At 38.0% G+C, this 23,739-nt stretch overlaps 1 non-coding gene across 1 annotated transcript; it reads right to left on the reverse strand.

Moving 5' to 3' along the window:
- Positions 1-23,667: 23,667 nt before the first annotated feature.
- TRNAA-CGC (transfer RNA alanine (anticodon CGC)) lies at positions 23,668-23,739 on the reverse strand. Its single transcript has one exon. It is a non-coding gene; the product is annotated as a tRNA-Ala (tRNA).

The following is a 23,739-nucleotide window of genomic DNA, read 5'->3' on the forward strand; positions in this document are numbered from 1 at the left end:
GGAATAAATACAAAAGGTAAACACATAAAATTTATGGATGTCTGTAACAAACAGTCTGTTTTTTATTGCAAGGCATATCTCTAGAAGTTGAAAGGTGATCTGCTGAGTGTAGCTCAAAAAAATAGCACTCTAATTAAAAGTTTAGATCTTTGTGTATTCAATAATACAGGAAATCACCACAGCCAAACAAGATTGTTTTATGTAATAACCAGCACTCTGACTGTTCTGTGTAATGGGAATTATGACACTGATTCTTTTTATTGAATGATTTAAAGATCTGTAGAATGAAAAGAAAAAAGAAACTAAGTTTTATTGTAGAAGTGGATATCAGAAATCTGCAAAATAAGCCCCAAGAGAATTAAACATTGCCAAAAAAAGGTTCAGATCAACCTGAACCTACAATACATAGCAGTCAAAACCCACAGAATTACTGAGGTTCAAAGGAAGTGACAGCTTGCTTTGTCAAACTGCACTCTATTTCCCAGATCAACAAAGCTCCAGCTGACAGTTTGTCATTCCCAAACTCAGCAGCTGGAGAGCACCAAGGAGTACACAGCTTGAGTGGGGCAGCAGCTGAGTGTAAAAGAGCACAAGTTCAGTGCTGGAATAATATCAAAATAATGACACTTCAGCATGCCATTTATCTGAGATTAAAGGCAACTCTTATGGAATATAATTACTTTTTTTTTCAGACAGTTTTCCAATATTCTTATAAACACTAAGCACCAGCAATTTACGAAAAAGCCAAAAGCTCTATCCCTTCTTCTGTGTCAGTTAGCTGACCTTTCCCAAGAAGGCACCAGTATTTATGTATGAGATTGTTCTACTAGCAGAAGTTGAAGCAATACTGATTAGTGAATATCCAAAGGCGGGAAATAGCAGTGAAGTTTTTCATGGATATTTGTAAGGATTTTCCAAGATGCACTGTGTATGGGACAGGTATTTCTCACTCTTCACTGTACAAAATTATATGGCCTTCCTTACAGACCCTGCATTGTCTATGCTGGCATTTTTGGTCAGAACCCATTTCTATTCCTCTTCTACAGCCAAAGGCCACCCAAACTTCTGATTATTGTCTGATAAACTATTAAAAATAGAGTAATCACTTTGGGGGTATTTTCTTCCTTTGAAACTGAGTTTGCAAAGATTTAGACATTGAACTTACTTTAGCATCTGTCCTAATAGTCCTAAATAAAAGTAAATACCTGTATTCTGTGAAACACCTTTGAAGACCAGAAACTTGGTTCGTGATCTGAAATGTTAGCTGAACTGAAACAGGACCTTACCAAATCACAAAAATGAAATGTGTGAAAAGACAGCCTGAGGCTGACACACAAACAAATACAGTCACTGAGGAAAAGTGAATTAAGTCTTAAAAAATCATCAGTCTTAAAACTAGGACTAGTGATGAAATTTTACTGATGGGTCAAACTGCTATCATTTTCTCATAGAAGTAAGTTGGTAAAGTACAAAAACAAGGTGAAAAAATTAAGTGAAAAAAGTCACCAGACTGAAACAGGAAGGTGACAGAGTTAGGGGGGAGAAAAATAAAATAAAAATAAATAAATAAAACAAAACAAACACACACACACACACAAAAAGAAAAAAAAAAAAAAAAGGACTTGCAGGAGAAGGCACAAATTAGAAGCTTTTTAGTCCACCACCTACATCAACAGAAATGTCCATGAAATGGTCGCATAACAAAAATTGGTCTTTTAAAGGAGAAACTTAAAACAATAAAATAATTGATTTAAAAAAATATGCACATAAACTCAAACATTGGTAGAGATAACATCTGGTCAATCAATTAATGATGAACTGAGCTGTTTATAGTAAATATAACCACAAACACAAAGGCACACACATAAAGCCACAAACACAAAGCAGAAATTTTCTCTTGGCATGGGTGAGAAGGCTCGTGAGTTAAAAAAAAAAATAATAATAAAAATGGTCTTTTGGCAAAGAAATCATACCAACACAAAACACAAACACAAATCATTTTAGAACAGTTATGCAGTAGATTCTGCTGCTGAATAAGAACATAAATCCTGCCAGATTTTTAAAGTTTTGTAGATACTTAGAGACTGAGGTAGAGGTATGGGGAATGCTCAGAGGTGCTGAGTGTTGACATCAACACCATTAAAACTAACAAAATAGCTTTTTTAATCTACCTGTAATCAGTATATCAAACTATCTTTATAATTTCTACCTGTAATCAGTATATTTCTGCTCTCAGAAGGTGACCATGAAATCAGAAAAAGTGTATCTTCTTCTACATTTCTATAAAACATAAAATTACTTTTTACAAACCTTCGTAAGAAGCTGTTTCGTAACAGAATGTGGCCACATAGACTCAATCAACAGTAGGAAACCAAACACTACCGTGACTTGAACATACAAATGCACAGGGATCTAACTAAGTATTTGCTGGGGCATTTTGCAAACTGTAACAGGTCCTCAGCAAAGTGACCATTTTTCTCTTTTTCATCTCAGATTTACCTTTTTTTAGGTCATTTCAGTGTTAGGTCTGATGTACTTGCCCAGATTGGAAGTGCTTATGAAAATAAAAGGAACAATTGGAAATGCACCAACACCAGATCCTGCTGGATTCATGCCTTATTTTCATATGGAAAACCTGGGCTCTCATCTTCATATCTTATTTACTGTCTCCTGTTTATAATAGTAGAGCTACTCTTAGAAAAATCATAGTTTTTGGCTCTCAGGTTGCTGCACAAGACACAGACAGCATCAATGCCTTTAACACGTAGTATTTCTAAATCAATTAGATAAGTCAGAATATAAATGGAGTTACTCACATGGGATAACTAAAATTGGCAGAGTCAGGTGCTGTAAAACTAACCTGGAGAGGAATAGGATAAGTGCCAAGCTGCAGCTCACTTACAGGACAAGATTGTCAATAGTTCTGAGTTCCTAAGGGAGCCTGTTATATTCAAATAGGTGTTAAAAAGAACTGGATGGTCTTGAATAACCTATTACATATTGATTATATCAGCCATGAGAGAAAGATAATTGATTTTCTCAAATGCCAATGCAGCTCCAGGTAACAAGATTATTGAAACACAAGCCAAACTCATATAAAACCAAACCAGAGCAAACAAAATGATGCCTGCCTTCAAATACTTATAAAACAAAAATCTGTCTCTCTGGGAAGATGACTGGTAAAAGGAAATCAACTCTAACTGAAGACAAACGAAAGCATATTTATTGGGGCATCAGAATATTCTTAACTGTTAAAGAACTAGCCTGGGGATGACTTCTCAGCTTCTGCTGTGTGTCCGTAAGACTCCTGGTGGGTAGCCTGGGCCAAAATTCGGAGTTCAGTAAGGATATTACTGTACAGCACTATGGTGAGTTCAGTGGCTTTGAAACTTATCAGATAACCAGGTTAATTAACTGCTGTTACAACATTTTTGAAAAACCAAACACGCACTGCTGCTATGTGTTCTTTTCTGAATTTCAAGCTTAGCAGTATGCAACAAGCAAACTAGATGTATGATGCAAACTAGATGTATGCCGCACCTCGAGTACTGCGTTCAGTTTTGGGCCCCTCGCTGCAAGAAGGACATGGAGGTGCTCGAGCGAATCCAGAGAAAGGTGACCAAGCTGGTGAGGGGTCTGGAGAACAAGTCCTATGAGGAGCAGCTGAGGGAGCTCTAATTGTTCAGCCTGGAGAAGAGGAGGCTCAGGGGCGACCTTATTGCTCTCTACAGGTACCTTAAAGGAGGCTGTAGTGAGGTGGGGGTTGGTCTGTTCTCCCACGTGCCTGGTGACAGGACGAGGGGGAATGGGCTAAAGTTGCACCAGGGGAGTTTTAGGTTGGATGTTAGGAAGAACTTTTTTACCGAAAGGCTTGCTAGACATTGGAACAGGCTGCCCAGGGAAGTGGTGGAGTCACCATCCCTGGAGGTCTTTAACCTGGAGGTTTAGACGTAGAGCTTACATCTTGTCTGACTGCCTGATAGTCCTCTGTTTGCCCCATGCCACTGTGGCGGCTGTGGGAAGGCCCAGGGCCCCCATCGTTGCGTGGTGGAGGGGATGGCCTGTTCCTCGCATCGCTGCAGTGCCAGTGGTACTGCCTGTAGGTGTCTGGGCTTGTCCAATGGTCACGTCTCTGCTCCGTGTGGCTGGTTGGCTGATGTTCCTGCCTTCGCCCCATCACTTCGTTGGGTGAATTGGAAGGCCCATGGCCCGAGTCCCTGTCTCGTTTAGGGGAGGGACAGCACACAGCTTGGCCTTGCTGAAGTTTGAGCCCATTCTTGATGAGTCCTGGCTCTACGTGATGCCTTTTTTCCGTACACTTTCTTGGCTGGGGTGCTGAGCCATGGGGTTGTTCATTTTCACGCCTAGGTCCCGTTCCACTCTGCACTTTACTTCCATTTCTGGGCCCCATGCAAGGCATTCCTTGCTGTGGATGTGCCCATTGTAATGTTGTGCAATATAACATTTTTCAAAAAAAACAGATGAAAACAAGAACAAGAAGGGAAAAATCCTAGCCAATGTTTCCAAATTTTTCTTCAGGAAGATAGAAATTATTTAAATTGGTTTTACTCCATACATATAGCAACAATAATGGTCTAATCCTTCTTCAGCTTTTAAACTATCTCCATCAGGTAAAGCATAGGTAAAGTTCAGGACCTGTTTCTGAGTGCAGTAAATTATCTGTAACACTTCCAACTCAGGATGTAGATGTTGGCCAACAGTTTCCAGTAATGAGTGACAAAACCAGTCCATGTTGATTTCTCATTTGACACGGGACTCTGATGAACAATTACAGAGTCCCTTAAGGCCTCTGCTTTGTGTGAACTCATTTCCTACCCACCTTACTTGTGTTTACAGATTTCAAGCAGCAGCTGTTGACACTCACCTGTCTTCTATCATCAAGCATTCTTCTCACTGCAGGGACAAATTTGCATCAAGACAGAAAAAATAATTATATTAAATTAAAATAGTCGACTTTTGTGGGCTTTTTGTTTGTTTGTTTGTTTGTTTGTTTTCATGGAGTTTATACAGTTGTAGGAAATGCAGCTTTTGCAAAAAGAAGTTCATTTGTTTTCAAGGCTTGTCAAAAGCTTACAGTTCCCCAATCTTTGCTTCCTTTTTTTTTTCTTTTCTTTAAAACAGAATACTTTTAAGCAAATATACGTAGCCTTTTGAAATTTAAATGTAGTATGAAGAGAGAATGGAAAATACTGAATAGTTTGTTTTTGAGATGGGACTACTGCTTTCTATTTAGCTCCTGCTGAAGTAGCAAAATTCTTTACTGAAATTTTCCCAAATTTACTTTTTTTCTCTCCCTACAAAATTAGACAGAAGACCATTTCACCATATTTCTTCATTTCACTTGCTTAAATTCAAAATAATTTCCTCCATCTTTGAAGTAGAAAATCATGGGATCTAGGTTTCATGATCAAATTTCATGTGGAAATAAGCTTTTTGCATTAGCTGGTTTTGTTTAGTGACTCACTGAACATTTGTGTTCGTAACATTTACCTTTCTTTTGTGAACAAGGCAAATTATTTTCCTTTGTTTTAACCAAGATATTGTTTTCATCTTTCATAAGTTTTCATAAGAATTGACTGAAAACAGTTTCTTGATAACTTCCCATGAGGAGTTCCACTATTCATGTCACAAGGAGCATAAGTATCTACTGTTATATCTATACAAGGGAAATAAACAATGTTCATGAATATTTTCAAGTACCAGAATGGAGTTTTCTCTACAAGTGCAGAAACAGTCCCTGGTACACTCCTGCTTGTGATAACTTGCACACTAAAAAATGAGACAGCTGGTGCTCATCCACACTGTTTTGGGGCCTAAAAGCCCTTCCATGAATTCAGCTTCTCTGTAGGGAGCATCTTAAATTAATTTAAACATTAGTTTGCACTATGTCTGATTTTTTATTTAGGTAGATACTGTCAAGAAAACTGAGCCTGTACACTGCTGTGCTTTGTGAGCTACACATGATGGAGTAAGATGGCTGTTAAGTTACGTTAAGTAATATCCATTTCTGTCTCATCATAGAAAGCAATGTGTTACCAGATAAATATCTATTCTTTCAAGGTAGGAAAGCTTTTTTTTATTATTTTTTTTTTATTGCAATCTATTACACCATATTAACTTGTTTATTCTGCTTTTCTGTCTTCCGCTATTTCTTTCTTTTGAGTTTTTTTTTTTTTTTTTTTTTTTCAGAAATTTTTCATGAACTTTGGAGATGAGTGGGACTGGCAAAAACAATGTTATAACCCATAGGAACAGATATACACCCTTTTCAGTTGTACTCTATGCATACATGTTTTCATAGTGTATTGGAGTTAGCCAGCATTTGTGTGTCTTCAAAGTATACAAGGTGTTTAGAAACTATTCACGAGTTACATCTTGGTTCTGCTTTAGAAAAGACTACATAAGGGTAGTTTTAACTTAAATTTTTAGAAAAATGGTGTTACAACAATTATATCAGTTCTTTTACTTGCTTTTTTACAAAGATAATTTGTTCAATGCTTGAGATTAAATTGTTTACCACTTCCATAATCTCTTCTGAGCATTCCATCCATCAAGTTTTCTAACATCCAATGTTTCTATTTCTGACCGCTGTAACTGGAATTTGATTAGAATATTAAACAAAAATTCCATGCATTTTTAATATGAACATTTCAGTGCGTAACTTCTGTTTTTCAGTTTCATAGTTACTGTTTTTGCATTATTAAAAAATGAGCATATAATCAATGTAACAATTTCCTTTGTTTATGGAGCTGTAAAGTAAGCAATGAAGCCAGAGCAAACTGTTGTTTTAGAGAACCATCCCAACAATATGGATTAGGATTACCCAAATTACCTTTGGATATTTTGAGGTTGAGTTATGTTCCGTGGTCCCTACTGCAACATGTAATACCGCTGTTGCGGTTTAAGCCAGTAGGCAGCTAAACACCACATAGCCATTTGCTTGCTCCCCCTCAGTGGATGGGGGAGAAAACTGGGGGGGGGGAATGGGGAGGGAGGGGGAGGGAGGGAGTCAAACTTATATGTTGAGATAAAGACAGCTTCATAGGACAGTAAAGGAAGAAAAAAAAATAATATAGATAATAATTATATATATTTATACAAACACACACAAGTAATACAAAATGCCCAGCCTGCTCTCAAGCACCAACCACCCTGTTTTTTATTGTTCTGCATGATCCCCATATGGTATGGAACATCTCTTTGGCTAGTTTGGGTCAGCTCTCCTGGTTCTGTCCTTTCCCCAGCTTCTTGTGCACAGTCTCCTCACTGGCAGGGCAGTATGAGATGCTGAGAAGTTCTTGACTTAATGTAAGCACTTCTCTGTGAAAATTAAAACATCAATGTGTTATCAAAATTATTTTTCTCCTATATCAAAACCACAGCACCATACCAGGTATGATGAAGAAAAATAACTCTATATCCACTGAAACCAGGACAATCACACAGCAGAGAACTCAAATCTCTTTGTACAAGAGTGAAGCTTTGTATACAAACAAGCTTCACTCTGTTATCTCCTCAGAAAAAAAAATGGCCTAATATCTCAAGGTACAGTTTCTTTCAGGAAGTAAAATCTTAACGTAGTGTCTAGATCCAGGGCAGCATAAGGAACAGATCTAGTTGCCTTTCTAATATCATTGTTCTTTTACCAATATCATATATATCTTGGCTGAAATCATTTTTTACTAAATTCTGCATAAAGTACTACACAGAGGAAAAACTGAACACTGTAGTACCTGCAAGCAAGATTTAACATTGTACCCAAGTGTTGCAGGGACATTTCTTTTGTCATGTGGACTGAGAGAATGGAAAAAGTCAGGGCCTTAGTGATAGTTGTTTTGTTATGTGGTTCAGACTTAATAGCATGGTATGGAAGAAATATAATTTTTGTGATGTTTGACTGTAAAAGTTAAATACTCAAAGTGTATTTTACTGTTTTTGTGGATTCATGATAAACAAACTAGTATTTGCCAACTGACTCCAAAGCCACTCCTCCCCAAAATACCTTCTTGCCTATCTCAAAAATTATTCACTTATACCAAAGATAAGGATATTTAGAAATGCGCTACAGAGGAGATTCTGGAATCTAATAAAAACCTGAGATCTCCCATTTAACAGTTTCATGGACACACCCTCTGTGGGGTCAGACTTATTGCTTCTCTTCTTCACCAACAAGTAGATACACACCTTTTCCCACACAGTACACATGCAAAGTATTATTAATTTACCTTCTTCTGATCCTTTGCTTTCATTATTTACTTTCATTCTCTGAAACCTGTTTTAGAAAGATAAACAAAAATATTGTTTTAATTAACAGATCAAGAAGTACTGCATGCCATGCAGCTCAAACATACTATTTATCTCTTTACCCAATAGTGACCAAATGCCCATCAACTGGGTTGTAAGACATTTTTAAAACTGCCAATTTCAAACTTAATATATGTGAAATCCTCTCAGTATAATTTAAATGATCTAATAATTTAAATTATTTTTTTAGTTAAATACACAACTCCAAGTCTTTTCTCCACATTACATGGAACAGAAATATTTTGTATGATAGTAACTCTGAATTCCAAAGAAACAAACCAACAGCTAAAGACAGTTCTGGAAATGGCGATCTTTCAACAAGCAGGTGGAAGCTCTCACTCTGTTCACTCTCTTAAAAGCAAATACCTGTTAATATTTAAAATTTCAAAAAATATCAATGATTTATTGGGTGAGGAGGAAAGAGAATGATTCCAAAGCTTGATGGTTACAGTATTATCTGGGAGTCACAGTTTCAGTCCCAGCTCCAATAAATAAGTCAACAATTTTATAGCAGGTTGAAGCAGGTTAAGAAAAGAAAATGACAGCCATTTTCCTGAGCATATAGTAATTCCTTTTGTTATGAAACTCTTCCACATGGTAAGAGACTTCAGTTTAAAACCCAAGAGAGACAGGAGACAAAAAAGATCTGAAGTCAGGGTCTTAGAAGATAGCAGGAAAATTTGGGGAAACATTACTCCATTAAATAACCAAATATCATACACACACACATACATACATATTCACACAACCCTATAACATGTATAGATGATTCACACACAAATTTAGTTTATAGACATGTTTATATTTTACATTTTATATATAAGTTATGTAAAATTATTCATTTATTTTTTATTATTTTATTTGATGTGCCAAGATGAGCAAACAAGATGAGAGACTTTGGTAAGAAAACTGCAGAAAAAAAAAAAAAAAAAAAAAAAAAAAAAGTTGAAAATGAACAAATCTCAGGGTGTGGTGAAAAGTAGTTGACAACAGAGAACATTGATCTTTCAAGCATATTCAGTACTGGCTTCAGTCTCCTGTACTGCACTGATCTTCACAGGAGGGGTACACAGCTGTACATAGAAACATACAAACAAAAGTAATATTTCTCAGCTACAGTCTGCTATACCAAGACAAGTCAAACTCTATCCAAGAGTTTGACTCTACCTAATGAACCTCAAACAAGTAACTTGACTGAGAAACCAAAGAAAAAGTGAACTGACCGTATATGTTTTCAAGAGGAACGCACTTTACTAAATCCACTTTTAAATGGAAAAGGAAAGCAGCCTGAAATGTATTTGCATTCTCCATTACCAAGCAAACTAAATTGAGTATGTATGATATAATGTATAAGTTTATAATTGTTACTACAAAGAGAAAGATGGGAAAGTCTAGAGATGCTACAGACCTGTTTATATGAACATGCAGCAAGGACCATAACACTTGGCTAGTAATCTTCTTGGATTTCTAAAAATGAGTGTTTTAAGAAATGTCAAATGCAGAACAGAAGTACCAGTCCCCAAAACATGAATGTATTTGCAGTGTTACTTCTTTCTCTGACTTTTTTATTTTGTTTTTAACTTTTCCAAGCACTGCAAACATTGTTTTGTAGATATGCATTTAACTTGTATTGCAGATGGTTTAGTGAACACAAAACCTACCAAATGACCCCAGATGTTTTTTCTCAAACACATAAATATTCATGTTATTTTAAATTAAAAGTGTTGACTGTTATGGCTTAGCATCTGTTTCTGTAAGGTACAGAAGTGGCCCTGGTAACAGAAACTGGTTGCAGGAGTAGCTGAATGAGGATACACTCATCAACATGGTTTGGACCTAACTATTGACTAATCAGTGGCAATATGCTGTGGAAGACCAGGCCAAGCGAACAAACTTATGCTAATATTTCATACCAAGTATTGCCAAGGAAGCAGAACAGCTAAGTTTCCCCCCTCTTCTAAGCCTAAACTTCTAAGCCTAAACACCATAATTGTGGCTCTTCTGGATGGGAGTGATCTCTGCCTCTTCTCTGACAGCTATTCATCTTTACATTAGCAAATCTCAAAGTGAGGGGTTGGGGAAAACAGCACAAACTCTTGCTAGCCCTTTTAGGCAGCTAATAACTAGCTAAATGTTTCTAACCAATAGTTTTACTTACACATATAAAAACTGATTTACACAATGGAATTTTTTTATATCAATTGATCTTCAGTGAATTAAAATATTCAATTTCTCCAAGAAAACATTCTCCAAATGCCTGTTAGGGTTGCCAAAAAAAAAAAAAAAAAGCAAAAAAAAAAAAAAGCAATGTTCTATTCCTGTATCATTGAAATAAGTAGGCCGAGAAAAATAGATGAGTAGCAATCATCTAGCCAGCCAAAAGAGGAAGACAGATCATTAATGTAAAGTGAATGGTGCTGTCAGAACCACAACTGGAGAACTAACTCAAGTGATATTGAAATTATGTGACTGAATGAAGGATTACATAAAAAAGAATTGCTGTGTAAGGATCACACAAAAACCCAAACAATTTTTACAAACCGTTTTCTGTAGTAATAAAGCTGAAACTCCAATACTAGTTAAAGTTGGAAAAAAAGGCAATTTTTTCATTTGAAGATGACAGAAATTTCTTCGAAGTCATGAACTATTTCAATTCTTTACAAACCAAATCCAACTGAACAAGAAAAGACTAAAAGCATGTATTTAATCAACAGCTTTCTTGTCTCTTTTTCATATTTTCCTCATCTTTATAATATGCAAGAATCTTATTGTGTTTTTTTCCTCTAAAACCCTAATTTGAGAAAAAGACACATATAAAAAAGATCAGAAGAAAAAAAAAGAAAAAGAAAGAAATATTTATTACTTGTGACAGTATTCTCCTGCCCCATTCTGTAATAATTTACAGAATAACAATTTTCTTTATAGAAGAGATTAAGGTATTAAAATCTATTTATAATATACTGCACCAATTGCAAGCCTGGAAACAATTTGTTGGGCTGAAAGATGTTTCAGACTTGAAAACATAGATTGATAAACAGAAAACACTCTCAACATTTATCCAGAACATTTCATCCTTTGAAAGGATGAAATTCTTTGTTACATTTATTTGAATACAACTATAATTGTTTACACACATTCGTATTTATTTTTTTTCTTTTTTTCCCCAAACAAAATGAACCTTGCAATTACAAATAAGTTTTAGAAGAATTATTTTCAGTTGTAACTAATATCAAAAAATAGAGTTCTAATATCATGCATTGTTAGGGCTATTAACTGGAGAAAAACACCGATAGGTCTAATGAACAGCTAGCCTTATTACCCAAATTTTTGTCACGTGTACAGTTTACCTGAAAAGACTGCCTGTCAGACTAAACTTCTGAGATGATCTGTCTTTTGCCAAGCCAAGAACAAAATCAGATTATCCTTTCTAACAGAATTTACATACAAGCATGAATTCAGAGCAGTACAACTATACACACAAATGAGAAACCAATTGAGAATTTCTCTTCTGAGACAGGTGTTGCCACTGAAACAGGAGGGCAGTTTGAAGCAGTACCTATAACCAGTGTTTGAGTAGTACTCTCAAAACCTGGCCATGTGCTCTGCAAGCAGAACAGTCCAATATTCTGTGTGTTAGGGAACACAATGGTATGGTGTGAACAAAAGCAGTTGAGATACATCAGGAAGCATCCTCTAGTCTCTACTTCAGCAGGTAATGCTAGGCATGCAGCTACATAGAGTGCACTTCCAGCTCTGGCTCTTTTTCTCCCACAAATACTTGGGGATACACACTGTGGTGCCAGCTTTGAACATGTGACCTTATGGTAGTATTCATAACTTTGTGGTTGAAAAAATATTTTCATTTTAAAAGTTCTGTGTCATTACAGGAAAAAAAAAAAAAAAAAAAAAAAAAAAAAAAAAAAAAAAAAAATCAAATTATAGCTGAATTTAAGTATTTATAGATATATATGCATTCTGCACATTTCAAGTTAATTTTAATTTAACCCTTTAACCTTGAGTTCAACTATCTAGGTTATCTTCCCATAATCTTTCTGCCAGTCTCTACAAGATAAAGAAGTAATGAAGAAATGCTTGCCAAACTGTGTGTTAATCAATCACTGTAGTCTTAGTTTAAGAAACAATTTTCAACTCAATTCTTTTGCTAAGTTTCCAGCTGAGCCTCAGATTTTTGCTAATAGAAAAATTCCAGGCAATATTTGCAATATTGCCTTGAACAAATACCTGTGTTAAATCTTAGGCAGTACTTATCACTACAACATATATTACTTCTCCACAAAGAAAGGACTGACAGAAATAAAAAATAACTATTGTCCACACTTATGTTTTTCCTGCTGAAAGAAGCTTGCTCTTTTTAGGGGTCATGAATACAAGTAATATGAGCATATCAAATATGGTGCCTTCCTATTTGAGCTGTTTGATCCGTGTTTCCATAACTTTTATCCTGTTTATTTTTGTTTAGGTTGAATAGATTTAAAACTGAATGGTGCTAAGCTGAACGCTGTAAGAGCCTCCAGCACTATGCAAGTACTATGAAACAATGAAAGAAGCAACTACAGCCACCTATACTTAAGCAAACATATTATTTGCCAAAGAATACAGCCTGATTACAACAGATTTCTCCAGAAAATCTTGAGTTAAATTTGCTAAACTGGGATGGCAGGATTACCTGTTCTCCAGAGTGCTCCTCACTAACCACTCAGCATACATGTAGGAATAAGTAATACAGCTTAAGTTCCAGTCTGCCATGCTATACTTAATGCCCCAAATCCTCTCATAGTGCCATGAGAAATCCATAAAGGTAGGGTTCTCCTTCTTTTTCTCAGAGATGGTGCTCTGCCTTGTGCATGAAACTGAACTTTCATTATAGCAGGACTCAGAGCTTTAAAAAATGTGAGCATCCAGACTAGAGACCTCAAGCTTTATTTAACACTTTTCTGTTTTCTTAATATATTGCTTCTCAGCATTACCTGAACTGAGTATTTTTATTTTTATTTTTTTATTACCATGGATCTGGGAAACAGAAACATCCCAAAGCAAAGAACTTCTCTAAAAGAACATTACATAAGAGGAAGTGCTTTGGAAAAAATGTCTGAGTGATGCTGCAGATCTTATCTGTGGCAATGTGCCATGGTGGAATGCTTTCTGGTATGACAGAAATACATTTAAGATTTTATAAGTCAATACCACTACCAAATACAGAGATTTTAGTTTGCAATGTAGATCATGGATACTTATCAGATACATCTTCAATAAAATGTTAAGCTAAGTGACAGAGCAACTGAATTCATTGCAGTTTTTAATGGATTTAATGTCATCAAAAGCAGATCATGTGCACAATCTACTTTCAAGATGCTGAACTGTAGCAACACAAAGAAAAACCTGCAATCTCTGAGCAAACAGAAGAAATAAAAAAGAGCTCATTTAACAATACTGCTATAACTCAGAACAGCTTGGAATGGTGAAGGTCATTGTATCCTGAGACATGTGTCAACAGAAATAGTAACTTTCTTTCTATTTCTTCAACAAATATTGTATTCCTTTACCAAGGGCTTTATGTGCCAGTATGAAACTTGCCTGCATGCAATCAGTTAACTCAGTTACATTCTGAAAAGTATAAAAACCTTTATTATTATTTTTTAATGATTGATTAATATTAATCCTGGGAAGATAAAATTTTCTAGTATTTGTTTAAAATGTCTTGGTTAATTTTACAATATTCAGAAGCATTTATATGGATCACTTCAGAAACACAAATAATTCAATTGAATTATTTGTGAATCTGGACCAGAAATCAGGAAAAACTGCAAATGAGAAAAAAAAAAAAAATCATACTCAGATACTCAGATCTGCAAGACTTGTAAGTTTTCATATTCCTCTGGGATTTGCTCCTACATGTAAAACTGAATTTCTTGCAATTATTCTATCTATGCATAAATTTTTAATTCCCATTACTTTTTTTACTTTAAATGATAATAGATTAACCATTTCTTCTTTTTATCCCCATGTGGTATTCACCATAATTTTTATTCATTAAATTCCTCTTTTTCAGTCATCTTTTATAGTTCCAATGATTTCTCACATATAATGAACTCTATTTCTTCAAGATCTTTGCAAATTTATACTGTTTCTTACTTCTTTCGTGTAATATACTGGCTTCATAACAACATATTCAACAATTCCTTGATACTCAAATTTTATTATCCAAGTAGTAACTATCACTAGGATATTGGATATTTCTTGAAGTCTACTGACTAGAAAAGACAATACTAAAAGCATAAGGTAGTCCTTTTCTGCTAACTATTAAACCTCTCTCACACCTCCCTAAGGAGGAAGAAAAAAGAAAAAAAAAATGATTTTAGTACATTTAAAATCATTAATAAAGTTTTGTATGAATTCTTCTTAGCTATATTTGTTTTTGGGAGGTTGCAAACATTGACTTTCATACTGAAGCTTCTTGAAAAAGGCAGGGAAATAATCACAGCAGGCAGTTAAGAAATTGCATTATCCTTGAGAGTTATATAATAACTGATAGTCAGAACCCTGGGTTTCTCCCTCACTATGTTTTATTATAGATTTTGAATGAATAAATTTTTGATATACACTATCTGAAATAAAATGTTTAGAAGGGGTTAATTGAATTAATCTCCCATTATTTCAGGAGGGAAGATCACCCATATGGAAAGTCTCCTTTGGATGTCTGCCACAAAGCTGTTCTTTTAGAGTTCTTCTCTGCAGCATCAACACCACATAATATCCAACACAATTTCTACAGAATCTAAAATGACAATAGCAAAGCTGGGGACAGAAGAGCTAATAAGTCAAGTGAACAACACCCCAAGAGTTTTAGAGATCAAAAGGTAGCTGGAAACAGGTTTAATTAATTTGCAATTCTATCTGTCTTGAACTACAATGTAGCTTATACAGAAAGGCTTGTCAGAAATTACAGCCAAAATCTTAAAAAGTGCTTAGTTCAATTGAATTTTTATTCTGATACCAAATCGTATAGTTTCACAAATCAGCAATTTATTAATGTTTAGACCATTTTCAGATACTTATTTAAAAAAAATAATAAAAAAATAAAATGCTAAAATTTAAATATTTATTTAAATATTTTAAATAAAAAAATATATAGGAAATATATTTTCAAAATCTTAGTTATAAATACAGGGCTTTCTACTATTTTACTAACATAAGACAAGTGGCACACTTACAAATTATTCAGATATGACATAGTTGAGAACTTTTGCATGCTAATTCCTTGGTCTTTAACTCTTTTAACCACTTGAATTAACAGCACATACTTAACTGAGAAATATACTGTATGGAATTCTGCTCTTTTTATAACAAAATGGATTATATTTTCTTGTTAAACACAGAGAGGACGACAAATTTTCTTGCCTAGGGCGTGTTATACACACAAAATAGTTTAACACGTTTGGCTGGTAGTCTCAATATACTTTTGTTTCAAGATCAGTCTAGATGTTTCAAGATGGAGCAAGACTTTGGCATGAATTGAGTCTGTTCTGTCAGATTTTTATTCAAGACAAAACAGACCATGTTTTCATACTTTTTTGTTGTTGTTGTTGTTATGGTAAGCATGGGTTAGAAGGCCATTTTTGAATGGGTGGAAGAAGAAGACATTCCATTTATTTTATGTTCCATTTTAGGTGGAAGAATCATATCTGTAAAGCAATGAGATTTATTTTAATTAATATAGTTTGTAAGGCTGAAGGGTGTTTACTTGGAACCTGTCATCAAGACTTCAAACTAAGCTTTGGAAAGTGTTAAGCCTTAGCAAATTGCTATATGTTCTGTAGCATTTATATATCCTGTGAAAAGATCTATATAACATGAAAATAAGCTAAGTCACATGTTTACTTAACCAGCAGTTTTTGTGCTTGTGAAACCACCATCCCAAAACTACTAGCATATTCAGGGGTCAATACTTGGTCCAATCCATCTAACATTTTCTTTAATGACCTGAACGATGGGGCAGAATGTACCCTCAGCAAGTCCACAGATGACACAAAATTGGAAGGAGCAGCTGATACACCAGAAGGTCATGCTGCCATCCAGAGGAACCTAGAAAGGCTGGAGAAATGGGCTGACAGGAACTTTGTGAGGTTCAACCAGAGCAAGTGAAGAATCTTGCACCTGGGGAAGAGCAACCCCAGGCACCAGCATGTGCTGTGGTCTATACTTTGCCTAATGCAGCCCAGAATGCCTTTAGCCTTCTTTGTGGCAAGAGCACATTTTTAGGTCATGTTCAACTTGGTGTCTACCAGGAATCCCGGGCACTTTTTTTTAACAGAGAGTGAAAGTGCCTATAAAAGGACATAAAAATGTACCTGATGCAGGCAAGTGGAAAAAAAAATAAAAATAAAAAATGAGCCCTTCTGTGATCTCTATTTTAAAGGAAAAGCATCAATTCCTGAAAGAGCTGCTGTTTGTGTGTATGTTGAAGATAGGACAAAACATGCATGGTGTCCTGGCTTTGGCTAGGATAGATTAATTTTCTTCCTAGTAGCTCTTCTGGTGCTGTGTTTTGGTTTTAGGATGAAAATAATACTGATACCGCAACAATGTTTTAGTTGTTACTGAGTAGAGCTTACACTAAGTGCTTACTGTAAGTCAAGGACAGCTTCTCATATCGCCCTTCCAGTGAGTAAGCTCATCCAAACTGAGCAAAGAAATATTCCATATTGTTCAACAGCATGCTGAACAATGACAACATGGTGGAGCTGCCATTGCTCAGGGACTGACAGGGCATTGGTCTCTTGGTGAGCAATTGTGTTCTTCATCCCTTCTTTTTTACTCTTGTTTATGCTGTTGTTTGTTGTTTGTTTGTTTGTTTTTTTCTCCTTTCTTATCAAACTGTCCTTATCTCAACCCACAAGTTCTTGTACTTTTTATGTTTTTGATTCTCTTCCCCCATACCGTTGTGGGGGAGTGAGCATCTGTGTGGTACTTAGCTGCCTGTCTGGTTAAATAAACCACAACACACACAGTTTGTTAAAAAATCATCTTTCTACAGGTGTGGAGAACAAAGTTTATCATTACTTAAGGGTAGAAACTGCTAATGAAAATCTGTGTATGACACTGGCATCAGACATAAAATAGCCAGAACCAGGAGCAAGAAATAAGTCTTCTCTAAACTGAAACTAAAAGTACAGTGTCTCTTGAGAATTTGCAAGAGCAGCAGAATGAATGAAGCATGAACTGCATACAATGTGCATTTCCAGAGACAGTACTGTCAAGGTCCAGCTTAGCTGAAGTGCTCCTATCTTTGGCATGTGCAGGACACTCTTATCATGGGATGTTTCCCCAGCTGCAAACAAGACAGCCTTCCCCAATAGTGGTAGAAGGTAAGGCTGTTTTTTGATTTATAATTGCTCTGGCAGCATATGAGTCAGCTGCTGATGACCCTAATAAGGTTGCTGTGTAAGGGGAAAATGGCCTACACATTTATAAGATGAAGTGATGTACTAAAATTGGGGGAAGGATAGAGGGGGGAACAATAGATGCCTCCAATGGGACAGATAAAGACTGCTTCCAGCTTGTGGAGGCTTGCTCCAAGTCTCCTCAACAACAATCACAGAAAAGCAAAGAGACATGATAAGAATATGGAAGACAATTCCCTCTAAGAAAAAATGCAAGAAAATGCAAATGTTTCCCATCTTTCTGTTACCAGAAGGCCCCTGTTCAAGGCTGTAACAGTAACGAGAAACAATTGCAAAGCTTTCCAGACAAGGTCCCTAAAATATGACAATGACTAATTCCTCCAGCTCCCAAACTCTCTGATGTGCCACAAGAGAGACAGCAAAGCTGGCTGTTGGTGTTCTGAATATTGCTTCACTCCAGAAAAATAGGCATCTGCAGCTTTTTTTGTCCCACATGCTTTCTGTTACAAAAGATGCTCTCAGAACATAAAGAACACACACACATCTTGTCTTTTGATACCAGTAACATCCCTTTAACCCTCATACTTTAAAGAAAAGGATCGGTAGATGTGTTAGAAAAACTAAAGTGTCATGAAAATTACAACAGCAGAAACAACCAAGTTACCTCATAGCAGCTGAAATTGATGTTAGACCTTATAAAAAGTAATCGTTACCTTTGATATTTCAGGGAAAAAGCTAGCTATTTTCTCCTAGTTCTGCTCACTTCAGGATTTACTTGCAATAAGCTTTTGGAAAAAAATTACAATACTGCTTGTACTAGGCCACACAGAATGCTTCTCTACTAGGACTTACACTATGCAACCTCTTAATGATATCCTATCATTATATCCTAGGATATCTTAATGATATCCTATCATTAAGTCACTTAAAGAGTGAACAGTCCAAAGGACTTTGAAAAAAAATGAAGAGAACTGCCCAAGGTTTTTAGGTTTAATGGTTTAATGAAAAGAAAAAAAAAAAAAAAAAAAGGAAAAAGAAATATAAGTATCAGTTGCTAGATCTATCTCTAGCTAGAGATTTCTGTGAAACTGAATATTTACAGCCATGGGACAGCAGGAAGTAAAAGTAGAAATAGAACAAAGCAAATACTTCAAAGAAAAGGAAAAAAAATATATATATACACAAAAGAGAGAACAGGTAGAAAAAAAATGGACAGTGGGATCATAGAAAAAATATCAAAGATGCAAACATGAATATTTACAAAGAATATATTAACAGAATTATAAATACATAAACAGGAGTATGGAGTTTTCTCATCTGCTTAAGTATTATTTAGAATCTAGTAATATCACAGAACCACTGAGTCACAGGATGGCCGAGGTTGGAAGGAACTTCCGAAGATCATCTAATCCAACCCCCCTGCAGAGCAGGATCACCTAGAGCACATTGTGCAGGATGGCATCCAGGCGGGTTTTGAATATTTCCAGAGAAGGAGACTCCACAACCTCTCTGGGCAACCTATTCCAGTGCTCTGTCACCCTCACAGTAAAGTGCCCCCACCTCTCCTTCAGTTTATGCTCATTGCCTCTCATTCTGTCACAGAGCAAAACTGAAGAGACTGTCTCCAACCTCAAAAGACCCTCCCCTCACATATTTATACACATTGATGAGGTCTCCCCTCAGTCTTCCCTTTTCCAAGCTAAACAGGCCCAGTTCTCTCAGCCTGCCAACATATGGAGAGAAAAAATCAGGAAGGCCAAAGCCCAGCACGTGTTCAACCTGGACACTATGTTAAGGATAAAAAAAAAAAAGTTTTTATAAATATATTAACATCAAGAGGAGAGCCAAGAGGAATCTCCATCCTTTACTGGACACAGGGGTGAATATGCCTACTGAATATAAGGAAAAGGCTGAGGTTCTTAATGCCTTCTTTACATCTGTCTTTACTAGCTAGACAATTTATCTTTGGGGTATTCAGCCTCCCAACCCAGAAGTCTGGGATGTGGAACAGAAGAAACCCCCCATAGTTCAGGTGGAAACAGTTAAAGACCTACCACTCCAACTGGACTGTCGCAAGTCCGTGGGGATCCACCCAAGGGTGCTAAGGGAGTTAGCAGATGTGATTGCTGGGCCACTTTCCATCATTTATCAGTGGTCATTGTCATCCAGAGAGGTCCCAGATGACTGGAAAGACTTGCTAATGTGATGCACATCTATAAGGGGAGTAAGGAGGACCCAGGGAACTACAGGCCTGTCAGACTGACCTTGGTGCCAGGAGAAGTGATGGAACAGGTCACCTTGAATGCAATCATGCAATGTTTGTGGGACCACTGGGGGATCAGACCCAGACAGCATGAGTTCATGAAAGGCAAGTCCTGCCTGACCAATCTCATCCCTTTCTATGGCCAGTTGACCTGCCTGGTGGATGAGGAAATTGCTGTTGATGTAGTCTACCTAGACTTCAGCAAGGTCTTTGACACAATCTCCTGCTGTATTCTGGAGAAGCTGGCAGCCCGTTGTTTGGAAAGGTAAACTCTTTGCTGGGTTAAAACCTGTCTGGACGGCTGAGCCCAGAGAGTGGTGGTGAGTGGAGTGAAATCCAGCTGGTGACTGGTCACCAGTGGTGTTCCCCAGGGGTCGATGTTGGGGCTCATCCTCTTTAATATCTTTATTGATGATTTGGATGAGGGAATTGAGGGCACTCTCTGTAAGTTTGCAGACAACACCAAGTAGGGGGGAAGTGTTGATCTGCTGGAGGGTAGGAAGGCCCTGCGGAGGGACCTGGACAGGATGCATCAATGGGCAGAGGCCAATGGGATGAGGTTCAACATGGCTAAGTGCCAGGTCCTGCACTTTGGTCACAACAAGCCCACTCTACATCCTTGGAGCAGAGTGGCATGAAAGCTGTGCAGAGAAAGAGGATCTGTGGGTGCTGATTGATGGTTGCCTGAACATGAGCCGGCAGTGTGTCCAGGGGGGCAAGAAGGCCAACGGCATCCTGGCTTGTATCTGAAATAATACAGCCAGCAGGTGCAGCGAGGTGATCATTCCCATCTACTCTGCTGTGGTGAGGCCACACCTCAAGTACTGTGTTCAGGTTTGGGCCCCTGTGCAGAGAAAGAGGATCTGTGGGTGCTGATTGATGGTTGCCTGAACATGAGCCGGCAGTGTGCCCAGGGGGGCAAGAAGGCCAACGGCATCCTGGCTTGTATCTGAAATAATACAGCCAGCAGGTGCAGCGAGGTGATCATTCCCATCTACTCTGCTGTGGTGAGGCCACACCTCAAGTACTGTGTTCAGGTTTGGGCCCCTCACTACAAGAAGGACACTGAGGCCCTGAAGTGTGTCCAGAGAAGGGCTACAAAGCTGGTGAAGGGCCTAGAACACAAGTGCTATGAGGAGCAGCTGAGGGAACTGGGGTTGTTTAGTCTGGAGAATAGGAGGCTCAGGGGAGACCTTATTGCTCTCTACTACTTTCTACTGAAAAGAAGTTGTGGGGAGCTGGGTGTTGGCCTCTCCTCACAGATAACTAGCAATAGTAGGACTAGAGGACACGTTGTGCCAGGGAAGGTTTAGGTTGGAAATTACAAGATATTTCTTCTCAGAAAGGGTGGTCAGGCATTCAAATTGTTTCCTCGGGGAGGTGGTGGAGTCACCATACCTGGGGCTGTTTAAGGAAAGGTTGGATGTGGTGCTTAGGGACATGGTTTAGTGTGTGACATTGGTAGTAGGGTGATAGTTGGACCAGATGATCTTGAAGGTCTTTTCCAACTTTAATGATTCTATGATCTTCTGTCCACAAAATGGGTCTTCCATAATTTGTTTGGTATATCCTGAGACCAAGCTTGACTACTTTTAAGCTTAGCTATTAACAGGCCAAATGGCTATGATGCTTCAGATACTGATGATGTCTGTTTAATAATCTGAATTATCTGAATAATCTGAATGATTTTGTCCTCGTATGACAGGTGCGTCAGTCCTCTAATCATCTTCAGTAGTTCTACATGTATGTCCCTCTTGTACTGGGGAACCCAGAACTGGACACAATACTCAAAGTATGGCCTCATGAACGCTGAGTAGAGGGACAGGATCATCTCCCTTGACCTGCTGGCAACACTCTTGCTAATGCACCCAAGTATTCTGTTGGCCTTCTTGGCCACAAGGGCACACTGCTGGCTCGTGGTCAGCCTGCTGCCCACCAGGACTCCCAGGTCCCTCTCTGCAGAGCTGCCCTCCAGCAGGTCAGCCCCCAACTGGTACTGGTGCTTGGGGTTATTCCTCCCTGGGTGCAGGACCCCGCACTTGCCCTTGTTGAACTTCGTGAAGTCCCTTTTGGCCCAGCCCTTCAGCCTGCCAAGGTCCCTCTGAATGGCAGCACAGCCCTCTGGGGTATCAGCCACTCCTCCCAGCTTTGTGTGATCAGCTGACTTGCTGAGGGTGCACTCTGTTCAATCGTCCAGGTCATTGATGAACAAGTTGAACAAGACTGGACCCAGTACTGACCCTTGGAGGACACCGCTAGCTACAGACCTCCAACTAGCCTCCACACCACTAAGCAACAATCCTCTGAGTTCTGCCATCCAGCCAATTATTAATCCCCCTCACTGCCCACTCATCTAGGCTGCACTTCCTGAGTTTGTCTATAAGGATGTTATGTGACACAGTTTCAAAAACCTTGTTGAAGTCAAGGTAGATTACATCCACCACTCTCCCCTCATCTACCCAGCCTGACATCTCATCATAGAAGGCTATCAGATCGGTTGAGCACGATTTCCCCGTGGTGAATCTATGCTGACTACTCCTGATCACCTTCTTATCTTCCACATGCTTAAAGATGACCTCCAGAATGAGCTGTTCCATCACTTTTCCAGGGATGGAGTTGAGGCTGACTGGTCTCTAGTTACCTGGGTCCTCTTTCTTGCCCTTTTTGAAGACTGTAGTGACATAGACATTCTTCTAGTCCATAGGAACCTCTTCTGTTCTCCATAACCTTTCAAAGATGATGGAGGGTGGTCTAGCAATAACATCGGCCAGCTCCCTAAAAATCTGTGGGTGCATTCCATCAGGGCCCATGGATATGTGGATGTCAGCTTTGCTTAAATGATCTCTGACCCAATCCTCTTCAACAAAGGGAAACTCCTCCTTTCTCTGGACTTCTTCCTTTGTCTCCCATGTCTGAGATTCCTGAGGGCTGATCTTAGCAGTAAAGACTGAATCAAAAAAAGCATTCAGCAATGCTGCCTTCTCTGCATCTTTTGTCACCAGGACATCTGTCCCATTTAGCAGCACGACGACATTTTCCCCAGTCTTCCTTTTTCTATCATGTATTTGAAGAAGCCCTTCTTGTTGTCCTTGACATCCCTTGCCAGATTTAAGCCTTGGCCCTCCTTGTCACATCCCTGCATACTTTGACACACACAGATCTCCAGTTCTTCCTGTTTGTTTCCCACACTACGTGCATTAGTATACAAGCATTTCAAAGATCTGAAATGCTTGTTTCTCATTCTGCATGTGTATGTATAGAAACATTTCAGATGTCTTTCATTAAACTCAGCCCGTGTGGGGCATACACTAGCATGTAGTTCCTCAAAAATTAGCATGCAGTCCCATATCTTATCGTTGATGGGCCTGTTTTTGTCTCTTTCCCACTTCAAATGTAGTTTAAAGCCCTATCAATCAGCCCTTCTAACTCCTGGGCAAAAATCCTTTTCCCCCCTCAAAGAAAGGTGTTCCCCACCAGTCAGTAGGTCCGGTGTCAAGTAGACCTTCCCATGACCACGAAATCTGAAACTGTCAATGGCACCAGCCTCATATTGAAGCCACATATTGATAAGCTGGGTCTGCCTGTTCCTTTCAATATTGATCTGCACTACTGGAAGGGTGGAAGAAAATACTGCCTGTAAATGCAGCCACCTGCCACTGGAGATGCCGGGGATTGAACCCGGGACCTCATACATGCGAAGCATGCGCTCTACCACTGAGCTACATCCCC

Source organism: Anas platyrhynchos, chromosome Z (genome assembly GCF_047663525.1).
Source record: "Anas platyrhynchos isolate ZD024472 breed Pekin duck chromosome Z, IASCAAS_PekinDuck_T2T, whole genome shotgun sequence".
Classification (NCBI taxonomy): domain Eukaryota; kingdom Metazoa; phylum Chordata; class Aves; order Anseriformes; family Anatidae; genus Anas; species Anas platyrhynchos.